Genomic DNA, 15577 nt, shown 5'->3' with positions numbered 1-15577 from the left:
CCACAACGAAACCTAGGAGAAAATCTAAAGAGATTCTGGTAGTATGTAAAATATGCTAGCGGCAGGACACGATCAATTCCTTCTCTGCGCGATAGCTATGGAAATTCTATCGATGACAGTGCTGCTAAAGCAAAGTTACTAAACACAGCCGTTAGAAACTCCTTCACGAAAGAAGACGATTTGGGAGACAATCTGAGTAGCCGGCTTAGGTTGTATGCAGATGATTCTGTCTTTTATTGTCTAGTAAAGTCATAAGAAGATCAAAACCAATTGCAAAACTATTTAGATAAGGTAGCTGTATGGCGCGAATATTGACAATTGACCCTAAATAATGAAAATTGCGAGGTTATCCACGTGAGTGCAAAAGGAATTCATTAAACTTCGGTAAATCACTCAAACCTAAAAACAGTAAATTCAACAAAATACCTAGAAATTACAATTACGTATAACTTAAATTGGAACTAACGCGTAGAAAATGTTGTGGGGAACGGGAACAAAAGACTTTTATTGGCAGAACACTTAGAAGTTGCAACAGATCTACTAAGGACACTGCCTACGTTACGCATGTCCGTGATCTTTTGGAGTACTGCTGCGCAATGTGAGATCCTTACCAGATAGTATAGACGGAGTACATAGTACGTTTTGTACTATCGCAAAATACGGGCGAGAGTATGACGGATATGACACGGGATTTGTAGAGGAAATCATTAAAACAAAAGCGTTTTTCTTTGCGGCAAGTTCTCGCGAAATTGTAGTCACCAACTTTCTCTTCCGAATGCGAAAGTACTTTGTTGACGCCGACCTTCACAGGGAGAAACGATCGTTATAATAAATTAAGGAAAATCAGAGCTCGCACTAAAAGATACAGGTGTTCTTTTTTTCCGCACGTTGCTCGAGAGCAGAATAATCGAGAATTAGTATGCAGGTGATTCGACGAACACTGTCAGGCACTTAATTTTGATTTCCAGAGTAGCCATGTAGATGCAGATGTAGATATAGTGGTTTTGGAGTCCTAACGTTACGTAAACAATAAAACCTTGTCCTTACTTTCTTTCCCTTTATCAGTTGAAAGAATATTGCTTCCCAAGATTATCTATTCATCAACATTACAAAGGGTCATTAGGAAATCACTCTGTTCATATGCGAAGCCGCCACCATAACTGAAAATGACGGGAACATGGTAACACCATTTGAATACTAACATGCTTTGTAACTGGATAGACAATACATCCAATTCATGGACGTAACTTACGCCAATAACCGTGGTCTAGGGGTAACGTCTTTGGTTTGCAATCAAAACGTTCTCGGGCTGGGGTTAGAGACCCGCCATTTTGATTAATAATCAGCACTGGCGGCCGAAGACTTCCGACGTAAAAAGTCACCCTCATACTGCCAACGGCCTTATCAAGAGGGCGGAGGAGCGGACCGAGATTAAGGGCACACTCTTGCCCTTGGGGTGGGAAACTGCCCCTAAGGCGGAAGAACCAGTAATGACCAACTGCATGAGGATGCAGAAGACAATGGAAACCACTGCATTATGTATCTACATAACGTGTATCCACAGGACATGTGGCCTGAAACTGAAAACTGTCATGATGGTCTCTGCATTGGCAAAAAATTTCAGAATAGTCCTCCACTCGGATCTCTGGGGGGGAACAGTGAAGGGGGAGGTGACCATGAGAAAAAGATTCAATAACCAACGATAGGCTAAGTTCTAAAACTCGGGGCGTGGAATGTCAGAAGCTTGAACGTGTTATGTACTCCGTCTTCAGGCCACAAGTGGCCCATCGGGACCGTTCGACTGTCGTGTCATCCTCAGCTGAGGATGCAGATAGGAGAGGCGTGTGGTCAGCACAACACTCTCCTGGTAGTTATGATGGTTTTCTTTGAGCCGCTACTATTCGGTCGAGTAGCTCCTCAGTTGGCATCACAAGGCTGAGTGCGCCCCGAAAAATGGCGGCCCGGACGGTCACCCATCCAAGTGCCGGCCACGCCCGATAGCGCTTAACTTCGGTGAGCTGACGGGACCAGTGTATCCACTGCAGCAAGGCCGTTGCCTTGAACGTGTTAGGGAAGCTAGAAATGCTGAAACAGGAAATGCTAAGGCTCAGTCTAGCTATAATATGGGTCAGTGAAGTGAAATGGAAAGAAGACAAGGATTTCTGTTCAGATGAGTACAGAGTATTATCAACAGCAGCAGCAAATGGTATAACGGATACGTTATGGATAGGAAGAAAGGGCTGAGAGTGTGTTACTGTGAATAGTTCAGTGATGGGGTTGTTCTTATAAAAATCGATAGCAAACTAATATCGACAACGATAGTTCAGTTATACATGCTGACCTCGCAAGCTGAAGATGAAGAGATAGAGAAAGTACATGAGGATATAGAAAGGATAATGTACTATGTAAAGGGAGATGAAAATCTAATAGTCATAGGGGACTGGAATGCAGCTGTAGGGGAAGGAGTAGAAGAATATGTTACAGGAGAATATGGGCTTGGGACAAGGAATGAGATGGAAGAAAGACTGATTGAGCTCTGTAATGAATTTTAGCTAGTAACAGCAAATAATCTGTTCAATACTCACAAGAGTAGCAGGTATACTTGGAAAAGGCCGGGTGACACGGAAAGATTTCAGTTAGATTACATCGTGGTCAGATAGAGATTCCGAAATCAGATATTGGATTGGAAGGCGTATCTAGGAGCAGATGTAGACTCAGATCACAATATAGCGGTGATGAAGAGTAGATTGAAGTTTAAGAGATTAGCCAGGAAGTATCAATACGCAAAGAAGTGGGATACGAGAGTACTAAGGAACGACGAGATCCGCTTGAAGTTCTCTACGGCTATAGATACAACAATAAGGAATAGCTCAGTAGGTAGTAAAGTTGAAGAGGAATGGAAATCTCTAAAAAGGGCAGTCACAGAAACTGGAAAGGAAAACATAGGTACAAAGAAAGTAATTGCGAAGAAACCAAGGGGAACAGAAGATATACTTCAATTGATCGATGAAAGAAGAAAGTACAAGAATGTTCAGGGAAGTTCAGGAATACAGAACTACAAGTCACTGAGGAATGAAATAAATAGGAAGTGCAGGAAAGCTAAGACGAAATGGCTGCATGAAAAATGTGACGCAACCGAAAAAGAAATGATTGTTGGAAGGGTTGACTCAGCATATAGGAAAGTCAAAACGACCTTCGGTGAAACTAAAGGCACGTGTGATAACATTAAGAGTCAGGCAGTCAGGCAGCAGTAGCCGGCCGCGACACAAGCAGCAACAAGGAAGTAATCGATTTTGTGACTTCTATGAGTTCCAAACCAGGAACGAATGTTAAAATGTGACGCAATCGAAAAAGAAATGTTGTTGGAAGGGTTGACTCAGCATATAGGAAAGTCAAAACGACCTTCAGTGAAACTAAAGGCACGTGTGATAACATTAAGAGTCAGGCAGTCAGGCAGCAGTAGCCGGCCGCGACACAAGCAGCAACAAGGAAGTAATCGATTTTGTGACTTTTACGAGTTCTATACCAGGAACGAATGTTATAACGTCATCTGTGTGCTTAAATAGTTCAGTTTCTTGAGTTTCTGCGTGTTTATTTAATACCTAATAGCCACAGTTCTCGCGTTTTTGTTTGCGTCGGGAAGTAAATCGATTTTGTGACATATTACAAGTTCCTAATCAGGGGCGAATTATTTAGTTTCACCTGAGTGCTTTGGTAGTTAGGTTTTTAATCTCTGCTTGTTAATCTAATTTATTAGACACAGTTTCTGAGTTTTCGTAAGGGTCTGTAGTAGAGTTGCGCAGCAAGTGCCGATAGTCCGTTTATCTGCATAGTTTAGTTTTCCACGGTCTTTAGTATCGACAGGGACTGCGATTGTTGTGTGCGGATGCGAGTCGTGTTGGTGACACTTCGTTCTCAGCTTCAGGCTGTGATGGCTTCGGTTACACAGTTCGAGGCTGCAGTGGATGGGCACCACTGTTGTGGGCCGGCTGGGATCCAACAAACGTTCAGCACGTCCAAGTCCTCCGATCGATCCTCACTGGTGGACAGTCCAGTTACTGCTCGCACTGAGGTTGACACCTCACCTGTGGTCGAGTGGGAGGTCGCCCTAGGGCGTAGCAGGTGGTGTAAGACTTCCCAGGCGGCCGCACGTAAGGCCTCCCCGGTTTGTCTGACAAACAGGTTCCAGGCGCTGTCTGTGGCTGACACTGTCACTCAGCCAGATGCTGTCGTCTACCCTGTTTCAGAGGAAACCTCTCAGATTTCAAGATCCGGACAATCACAGAGGGTGGGATTATTGATAGCTGCGAGTCCAACGTTAGGCGCGTTATGGGGCCGCTTGGGAACAAGGCTGCCAAGAAGGGAAAGAAAGTCAATGTGCACTCCGTGTGCATACCGGGTGGAGTCATTCCAGACGTTGTACGGGTCCTCCCAGATGCCATGAAGAGCACAGGGTGCAGCCAGCTGAAGGTGGTTACTCACGGCAGTACCAATGATGTGTGTCACTTTGGATCAGAAGAGGTTCTCTCTGGTTTCGAACGGCTAACAGAACTGGTAAAGGCTGCCAGTCTTCATTGCAAGATGAAAGCAGAACTGGCCATTTGCAGCATAGTCGACAGGACCGAATTCGGACCTCTGATACAGAGCCGAGTGGTGGGTCTGAATCAGAGGCTCAGACGGTCCTGCAACCGTGTAGGCTGTAGATTCCTCGACTTTCGCCACAAGGTGGCTGGTTTCGCGTTCCGCTGAATAGATCAGTTGTCCACTATACCCAGGAGGCGGCTACACGGGTAGCGGGGGCTGTGTGGCGTGGACTGGGCGGTTTTTTAGGTTAGAGGATCTCCGAAAAACACAAGAATGGCTTCAGTCACAAAGGGTGCAGGCCGAACACAGGAAGAACTTAGATATAGGAACCATCGGTACAACAGTTGTAAATTGTCGTACCTCTGTTGGGAAAGTACCAGAGCTCCGAGTGCTAATAGAAAGCACTGATGCTCAAATCGTTATAGGCACTGAAAACTGGCTAAAGCCGGAGATAAGCTCAGCCGAAATTTTCCCGAAGAACCTAATGGTGTTCTGAAAGGATAGTCAAAACACGGTTGGCGGTGGCGTGTTTGTTGCTGTTAGAAGTAGTTTATGTCGTTGCTAAATTGGAGTAGATAGTTCCTGTGGGTTAGTATCGGCAGAGGTCATTGTTGGCAACCGGAGTAAAATAATAATTGGATCCTTTTACCGACCTCCCAATTCAGACGATGCAGTTGCTGAAAGGTTCAAAGAAAACTTGAGTTTTCTCTCTACCAACTAGGTGGCCTGTCAGACACGAACTCGTCTTCAGTCTGTAGAAGGTGAACCAGCTACGCGAATGCGACCAATCACTCACTAGAAGAACCTCAAAACGCGTTTCTCGCCACATGTTGATCAGAAACGATACAACGGTGAGTAAGAGACAAACTAATTTGCTTACCTAGTGTACTGGTCCGTGACTGGCAGTACCCAAGATCGATTGACAACGACAAGTGATCGTACTGTACCAACGTTTCTATGCCGTTACTGCAGAGTATCCTTAGGCCACCAGTCGAGCACCACACCTTTAATTAGGCACAGTTTCGTATTTTTAATTAGATGTTAAGACTGCAGAACGCTATCTAATTGCAGAAGATTCCAGTTGGAGAAGAGCCTCTGATGACGACAAGAATCTAGCCCGCGCCGCAATCACACTGGCAATGAACCAATCGGACACGAAATCAGCCTTACTGCAATTAATATTGCAGCCACCTCAACCGCTGACCATGCAAACAGCCTGTCTGCCAAATAATGGGAACAACACCCTGCCTAGACACGATGCCGAAACCGTACCAAGCCACGACAGAACTGCGAAGAATCACTTAACAATATTCACACGCCAATGAATACTGAAGTTAAGCAGTAGTGAATAAATGGGCCTATTTAATGAACCACTCTCGTTGTCTACGATACTGATCTCGTCAGACCAACAAATAACTTTGATTTCAGTACCTGATTATCTTGCGTGATAATAAATGCGACATCCAACTAGCAATTGTTATCTTTCGCAACGAGCTTTTCACAACGCAGTACGTACTCTCTGACATAAACTCGGAACTATTTTATTATTTGTACTAAAATACCAATCTGTCTATCGTCTTGAAATGATTATTCTATTTATGGACACTTCCATCACTACTGTTAGGAATTAAAACATTTTTAATTCTCCCTTAAATATTTTTCCAACTCGACGCAGCGATAATATGTAAGTGATGAGACTTCGCATGCGTCACAAAATAACGAATCTTTGTTAGTAGCAAAATCTTTGGCCTTTCCGTAAATAATTCAGTTACTTCAATTAAACTGATTCATCATTTAGGAAGCTTTTCCCTTAATTGAAATCTTTTCTTTAATATTGAGAAGATCTACTTTCAGTAGCTTATTTATAATTTCATTCGTTCAAGAATCTTTTACCAAACAAATTTAAAAACACCACATTATACGTGACATCGACTCCACTGTATCAATAGCTCTAAATTACACTATTTTATACTTCCGAAAATGATATATTCACACTAGATACCAACTGAATAGACTGGGAAGTTTCCTTTAACCCCAACAAAATTGTATTTATTTTCCTTCTAGGAATCTCAATACACGTTGGTTATCACCAGTGAACGAGTGCCAGCAAATATATTATCAGTCCCCACAATACGGAAACAAGTAATCAAAAAAAAAAAAAATCAAACAAAAATCCTAAATGCCACCGCCACTTTTCAACTAACCTTAAGTTACAATTTAAAAGCAAATCTTGACCTCTTCAGGCATTGACCACACACAACCCGCTAAGTTCCCTAACATTTAAATCGGCCACTCGTCACCTTGATGAATCAAGTTTTGGTTTAGCTACGTGTAGCTCGTTAAATGGTTCCTTCAATTTACTATCGCTTGTCTACTCAGTGATACGAGCACACCATCCTCGTATAGTGAAACAGTTTGTCGTTCTATGAGCCAATTCGCTGTCTGTTGCAACCTAGTGATCTTGAAAATACAGCTACCAACACGTGTTCGAGGCTTTCCCTTCTCGATATACACACGCACAATACCCAAACCACCTCAATAAAAACGACAAGCAACCCAATTTCCTCTGGGCGCGTCGCGACCACTCAACATACAATGCAGACGGGATATCGGTCACACCGATTCCACAAAACTCAGCACCTAACAAAGCAATCTCTCAGTTAAATCAGGCTCACACGAGACTCACCCCAGCAAATTTTACGAACGAAACTGTTCACACAACTATAATCAATAATAATATTCCGTGCACTCTCCCAAGACTTAGGTGTCTACTGAGTAGCCTCACTACACCACGCAGTGAAACTCTATAAGATCAGACCTAATATACACCACTACCACCACTTGGTCGGTGAGAGGTCTATCAGGGAACTAACTAACCCTTTTCGTTGTACAATAGGAACCATTTAAAACGAACAAACACGTAACGCCACGCCAACTTTTAACAATTAATGTAATAATCATCGATGCTGTCGATTCTTCGCAATAGCGGCCGGCTGCTGCGTGTCGCTCAGGCAGCATCTCTGGACGCAGCGAGGGCGATATGGTATATCGCTGCAGTCGCGCATGTTCGCCACCTGCTATTCCGTAGACGCTCTCATATCATCCAGAACACAATTTGATTTTGGTTTTACCACATCGTACACGTACATTATCGTGACCGCCAGGTGTTATCATTGATTTGCGAGGCGCATTCAAGTTCTAAGGCCTCCGATTTTTTTTCTCCGGACTGGAAAGAGATACAAACATGCGCATTGTTTTAAAATGAGGCCACGTTCATTGTCAATACGTCCCAGAGATGGCAGCACCGTACGGCAGATGGAATTTTACCACCAGCGGTGAGAATGAGAACTGTTTAAAATACTTAAAATGGCGACGTTTTCCTTACTTGAACAGCGTGCAATCATTCGTTTTCTGAATTTGCGTTGTGTGAAACCAATTGAAATTCATCGACAGTTGAAGGAGACATGTGGTGATGGAGTTATGGATGTGTCGAAAGTGCGTTCGTGGGTGCAACAGTTTAATGAAGGCAGAACATCGTGTGACAACAAACCGAAACAACCTTGGGCTCGCACAAGCCAGTCTGACGACAAGATCGAGAATGTGGAGAGAATTGTTTTGGGGGATCGCCGAATGACTGTTGAACAGATCGCCTCCAGAGTTGGCATTTCTGTGGGTTCTGTGCACATAATCCTGCATGACGACCTGAAAATGCGAAAAGTGTCATCCAGGTGGGTGCCACGAATGCTGACGGACGACCACATGGCTGTCCATGTGGCATGTTGCCAAGCATTGTTGACGCGCAACGACAGCATGAATGGGACTTTCTTTTCGTCGGTTGTGACAATGGATGAGACGTGGATGCCATTTTTCAATCCAGAAACAAAGCGCCAGTCAGCTCAATGGAAGCACACAGATTCACCACCACCAAAAAAATTTCGGGTAACCGCCAGTGCTGAAAAAATGATGGTGTCCATGTTCTGGGACAGCGAGGGCGTAATCCTTACCTATTGCGTTCCAAAGGGCACTACGAAAATGTTTTGAAAAACAAATTCCTTCCTGTACTGCAACAAAAACGTCCGGAAAGGGCTGTGCGTGTGCTGTTTCACCAAGACAATGCACCCGCACATCGAGCTAACGTTATGCAACAGTTTCTTCGTGATAACAATTTTGAAGTGATTCCACATGCTCCCTACTCACCTGACCTGGCTCCTAGTGACTTTTGGCTTTTTCCAACAATGAAAGACACTCTCCGTGGCCGCACATTCACCAGCCATGCTGCTATTGCCTCAGCGATTTTCCAGTGGTCAAAACAGACTCCTAAACAAGCCTTCGCCGCTGCCATGGAATCATGGCGGTCAGCGTTGTGAAAAATGTGTACGTCTGCAGGGCGATTACGTCGAGAAGTAACGCCAGTTTCATCGATTTTGGGTGAGTAGTTAATTAGAAACAAAATCGGAGGCCTTAGAACTTGAATGCACCTCGTATCACGCAGGACGCTCAGCACCTGTAAGGGCGAACGTACCCCGTACGTTTTGACACAACACACTAGGTTCACTAAAAATTCGCACTTTGCAACCTTCATTAAATTTTTCGAGCACGTGGCGCAACAAAATTAACATCTGACGGAACCCTTCTCCTTTAATACAGCTTTGCATGTCAAAATTACCCACATCGCTACGAATATCATTGGTAACAGGACATTACAAACAATACGTCAGTGCTTTCCGTGAAATATTGCAATTAATGGAATAAGACAATGTAAACTATTTATACAGCGGCAGCTATTCGTCAGGCAATGAACGTGATTACGATGACAGATAATACTCGTACAGTGAACGGCAGAGAAGACACTTCAGTCAAGGAGCCTATCGCTACGACAATAACAGACAACTACACGATCATTTTCAACCCGAATCAAATTACCGACAACATAAAAACTACCATTTAACTTAGATGGAGACATGAACAACGACGCAAATCGGCGATCACTTAAGCAAACATAAAGTCACCCACACCACTCAGGGAACAGTTACGTACAGAGGAATAATTATCTGTACGGATACCGACACCAACCATACCATCTAAATCATTCCAATTACAGACCATACAACAACGAACATAGAAATGGACAGAAATAGGAACAGATAACAGTGCGACTGGAACACATCAAATTATAGAAATGAACAACATTCTTCTTTAAACAGTTCTGACATGAGATTTCATCCAAGACCACATAATTTACACAGTTCAACACCGTAACGCTCAGTTCAAATTGTCAGGTTCGTCCACCGGCTCCCCGACATGGTAACACTCCGATACCCGGCAGCGAGGAACAGCAGTGACTAGAAAGACAGCCTCCGGAAGATGCGTCCGCACTGTCAACACGGAATACTACTCATTCCAAGAACATCTATTACAAACATGATGAATCTGGAAGACATCAAGGACGGTTTACTTCAAGTGGAAAAAGAAACTAAAGGAAATATTGCTCACCCTGTTATTAACATACACGTAGGAAAACATACTAGATCTGTAGTTTTGGATCCAGGCTCTCCTTCTCAGCAATCAGCGACACTTCTTTCAACAGCTGTAACGAAGATGAAACTTGTCCAACACTACCCTCGCAGAGAACGAAAGTAAGAGGTGCTACTTCAGGCAGAGGAGTAGGTGTTAAGATGCAAACATATTTAGAATTCATGGCACAAGGCCACACTTTTTTTGCTAATTTCTTAATCGTTCCGCTATTTACATCCGAAGCTCTGCTTAGCATGGACTTCTTGAGTATACACAAAGCTTCTTTTCAATAATTATTAAGTTTCTCTACGTAAAACGTTATCATGGTTACATTGTATTTCGATCGTTCATGTCGAAAGAAAAATAAGATATTAACAGACTTCACCTTCTGACTTCGTACACTTCTTGTGTTTTTTGCATTGTCACAGATTCCAAGATTGCACCTGGTGTACACTTATTTCAGAGAAACTAAAGAGAACAGTGTTATAGTATAAAAGAGTATTGCTTTCGCTAGCCCTTGTAACCAACTATAAACAGCATAGTGAACACATTATCGCAGCCAAGATAGGACACAAAACCGTGTAAGCTACTATAACAGTGTAGTGAACACATTATCATAGCCAACTATAGTAGTACGCCTACCACAGAAGTACAAGTTTATATGCCAACCAGGTTCACATATGATGAAGTAATTCAAGAAATCTATGATGATATTAAAGAAATCATTCAGACAGTTACAGGAGACGAAAATTTAATTGTGCTGTGGGACTGTAATTCAACAGTAAGAAAAGGAAAAGAAGGAAAAATAGTAGGTGAATATGGACGGGGGGAAAGGAATCAAAGAGGAAGCCGCCTGGTAGAATTTTGTACAGAGCATAATTTAATCATCGCTAACACTTGGCCGGCGCTTCAGTCCGGAACCACTCGGCTGCTACGGTCGCGGGTTCGAATCCTGCCTCGGGCATGGTTGTGTGTGATGTCCTTAGGTTAGGTAGGTTTAAGTAGTTCTACGTCTAGGGGACTAATGACCTCAGATGACTGGAAAAAAGTAGGAAATTACGTAGATGGGAAATGGATAAGTTGAAACTACCAGAGGGTGTGGAGAGTTTCAGAGAGAGCATTAGCCGACCGGAATGGGCGAGCGGTTCTAGGCGCTTCAGTCTGGAACCACGCGACCGCTACGGTCGCAGGTTCGAATCTTGCCTCGGGCATGGATGTGTGTGATGTCCTTAGGTTAGTTAGGCTTAAGTAATTCCAAGTTCTAGGGGACTAATGACCTCAGATGTTAAGTCCCATAGTGCTCAGAGCCATTTGAACAATTTTTTTAGAGTGAGCATTAAGTAGCAGTTGACTAGAAGAAGGGAAAGAAATGCAGTTGAAGACGAATGACCAGCTTTAAGACATGAAATCGTGAACGCAGCAGGGGATCAAATATGTAAAAAGACAAAGCCTACTAGAAATCCCTGGACAATACAGGAGATATCGAATTAGATTTAATTTAGACCAAGAGATGAATACAGTAAGCAGACTTAGCAGGATGTTGGTTGCGGTAGTTATTCGGAGTTGAAAGGCTTCCTCAGAATAGAGTAGCATGGAGAGCTGCATAAAACCAGACTGAAGACCGCAACAACAGCAGTGTTATACCAACCTGAAAACGTAATTATTCAGTCACAGAAGTGTTAACTGTCGTTCGGGTTTTTACAAAATTTCGCTACTTCTTATTTGGAAAACACATTTAAGTATATACTGACCACAGTGCACCGCAATTTGTAAGGAGCGAAAAACCCTTCCATAGGCGTTTGGATCGTTCGGCGCTGTACCTCAAGAATTTCGGTTTATTGCAATACAAATTCCTGGCACAGAGAACACAGTTGATGATGCTGTTTCATGATCGATTGGTGGAATGCAACATGATACAGGGAGGAATTTGCCGAAACAACTTTATCCCTTTACACATACAACAGGTAGCTTTTGAAAATTTTATCTCATCAGCTCAGAGCGACATCCCAAAAGAACGAGACATTTCCTATTTGGAAAGACATCAAACAACTATGGTACGAAAAGAACAATTCGATTTTGAGAAACTACTACTTAGTGAGGAACAACGTTATTTGTATTCCAGAAGACATAATAAATGAACTTGTATGGTGTATTTTTCTCAGTTATGCTCATTATGACGCAAGAAAGAAGTCAGACTTCTTATTTCTTCACGTTTTCGTTGCAGCAGAGTTAACTTCTAAATTTGTTCCTTTAACATCTTTACGAAAAGCAACTGCCAAAACAGTATCTTCAGCCTTTGTTAATAATCTAGTAAGATAAGTGGGTCATGTAGATAGAGTAATTTCTGACGGTGGATCTAGTTTTCGGATTCGCACTTTGAAAAATACAAAAATGCAACCTATCTTTTTTTCCTGGGTCCACGCACAATTAAATACCGCAGAACGTATAATGAAGGAAGGATATTAATTATATAGATTTTACTGTCACATGAAATATACTCAGTGGGATAAATAACTACAAATTTTTGAGGAAATCGTAAATTCTTTGCCAGACGGCTCCACATATCTTTCTCCTCATTTTATGCTGAGAAACAAGCTACTATCAGATTACATTTTCCACAGCAACGATGTTTACAACACCATGAAGCACTAATATTGCCATGAAAAACATAAAACAAGCAGCAGAGAAGAGAAAACACCCTCAAAGATCAAAAATGAACAGTAAAGAATTTCGCATAGGTCAAAAGCTTTTAGTTCATTTGCATCTTCTGTCTAAGAAAGTAAAAGCACGTCTGAGAAATTCTTTCTTTTGCATTATGGACCTTTCCGCATTCGACAAGTCGCCCATCCCAACGCTTCTCACGTAGAAACGTTGCGAACCAAAAAAACAAGATTCTTGGACCACATTTCCTACGTTTCCTATCGATTGAGATAAGATTTTTCAGGCATGTCAAACAATGAAATTTTATTGGGGAAGACAGAAGGTTTTATACATGTTGTGTCCAATTTACTTCTTACGCCATTCAGTTTTGTTGTCATGGAGGAACTACGTGTTCTCAAACATGATTTGTCAGGAAATATTTTTACTTTCATTTTGTGAACAGTATGTTATGGACACTTGTTTGTCAGGCTTAGGCAGGTTTTTGGTAGAATTTTGCTTTTCTTATTCTACGATTATGAGAGAATTTACGATTTCGTACTTTTTTTCCACTTGGGAAATTCATATTTATATACGTGCTTTTACTGTTGCAGGGAATGAACGTATTTCTGTTAGCAATAGATATTTTTGAACCATTTTAACTGAAGACATCATCCTCCACGTATGCTGTCTACTAACAAAGTTTTCTTTACAAGGAGAGATAAAATCTAATATTTGCCAGAGACGGAAGGAATCACGGTTTTCTTCATCACGCGAACAAGTGTAGATGTATAGACTAGTGTTTGCTGTATTCAGAACTGCAGATGGGTGATTGAAGAAGGTAATTTTCTATTCGATGAAGGATTTTGTGTAACTGAGTAGGACTAAGTAGAAACGATTATGTTTAAATATGTATGTTATGGTCAGAGACAATGATGATGATAATTATGAGGGTTCCATGATTAAAGATTTTACCAAGAAAATGTGTATGCTATTATGAACTTACGTTACGATATGCTTCTGATGGTGACGATAGATGTTCTTGAAAGCGCGAGTATATTTGCTTTGAATGTTTATATCACAAGTACCAATGAAATTGAAGTCATGTAACAGAGTGAGAGAAAGAGTCACTGTAAAGCGACTGGGATTAAATTTTTAAATCTTTACTAATCCAAGTCGTTTGAGAATTTTCCAACCTCGTTATTATTTCCTATTGCCTTACTTGCCTTATTAACCGTCCTATGTCTTCCAATTTCGAAACTAAAAAAAAGTACAAATAAATAAACCTGCAGAACACAGCTACCCTACTCCACAGCCAGATGCCTTGGCCACAACACCAGCGGCGCTTTCTGCTCTGAGCACTACGGGACTTAACTTCTGAGATCATCACTCCCCTATAATTTAGAACTACTTAAACGTAACTAACCTACGGACATCACATACATCCATGCCCGAGGCAGGATTCGAACCTGCGACCGTAGCGGTCGCGCGGTTCCAGACTGTAGCCACTTTCGGTGGACAGGTGTTACCTTAAGGGTACATAAGTGGCAGTAGAAGAAGTTTCTGGTCTTGATATCTAAGAAAATAGGCACTTGCTGACCCCATATACGTTGATGAAAAATGCTCAGTTTTCAATTACCCATTGATCTCTCAGTTCTGAGTCGATTGCGCGTCAAGAATTTTAGGGATTGTTTCCTCAAAAGCGGGGGTTGTTGAGACAGAGTAACTTAGTCTTTCGTTTTACGTTATACATGCCAGATATGAGCCGAATCGGTTGGCCGTGTATGAAGCTTTTCCATTGTGAGGATAGCAAAATCCTCAGCATATCTTATTATGATATCTGATCACACTGAACTTTAATCCCACTCCTGGCCTTTTGAATTCCGTCATGTTTCGTCGATGTAATCAATGTGGGGAAGAACTACATCCCTGCCTTTACATCATTTTTAACGCTTTCTTGGCCTTAACGTTCACATTTTTTTCCCTTTTGGCTCTTCTACGTATTGTACATTACTCGTCTTTCCCTACAGCTTACACCAATTTTTCTTAGAATTTCGACGGTCGTGCACCTCATAACGTCGTGGAACACTTGTTGTGGGTCGGGTCATCGAATCCTAAGACAGAGTCTTGATCTTTCTAAGTCTGCCCTCCAAAGATTTTATAAATTCTAAAAGAATATTATCGGTGTCTTCTGTTCTGGCAATGCTCTGTTTGATCTCATGTCTTCCAAAGCTCGCTCAATGTTCCACTTTAAAACCGGATTCCTATCTCATCCAAATCGACGCTTACTTCTTCTTCTGTTACGTCAGCAGACACTCCCCCCCCCCCCCCCCTACAAAGGGATCTACACTCTTTTCACGCATTCGCTCTTTGTTTTCTGTTTAAAAGTGGTATTGTTTTGACACTGTTGACGCCCTTGCTTCTGACGTCACCGAAAGTTATTATAACTTTTCTATATGCGGAATTTTTCCTTCCAACGGGCATTTCCTCTCCGATTTCTTCACATTTTTACCAGCATTCATTACGTTTAAGCTTCCTATCTTTTTCTAGAAGACTTATACTGTTGTTTTTCTTTTATTTCCTGAACATTTCGTGTCATGTCTTTTAACTCTAATGGGGGAGTTACACTGACGGTGAATAAAAATATCAAGTTGCACAAAATGCTACGTGTTTCCGGAATAACTGGCTTGATCTTTTATTTTCGCGACTGTGTCAGCTTCGAATCTTTCAAGTGGGCCAATACTGTTCGCACTAGCAAATCGGTCTTCGTAAATTAAATAGCAGGAGGTTCTGCATAATTACTGCAATTTTTAGCGATCTGAGTGAGATAGCCATAATTGTG

The sequence above is a fragment of the Schistocerca cancellata genome, chromosome 2, assembly GCF_023864275.1.
Source record: "Schistocerca cancellata isolate TAMUIC-IGC-003103 chromosome 2, iqSchCanc2.1, whole genome shotgun sequence".
NCBI lineage: Eukaryota > Metazoa > Arthropoda > Insecta > Orthoptera > Acrididae > Schistocerca > Schistocerca cancellata.
Note: the sequence above shows the minus strand (reverse complement) of the source record.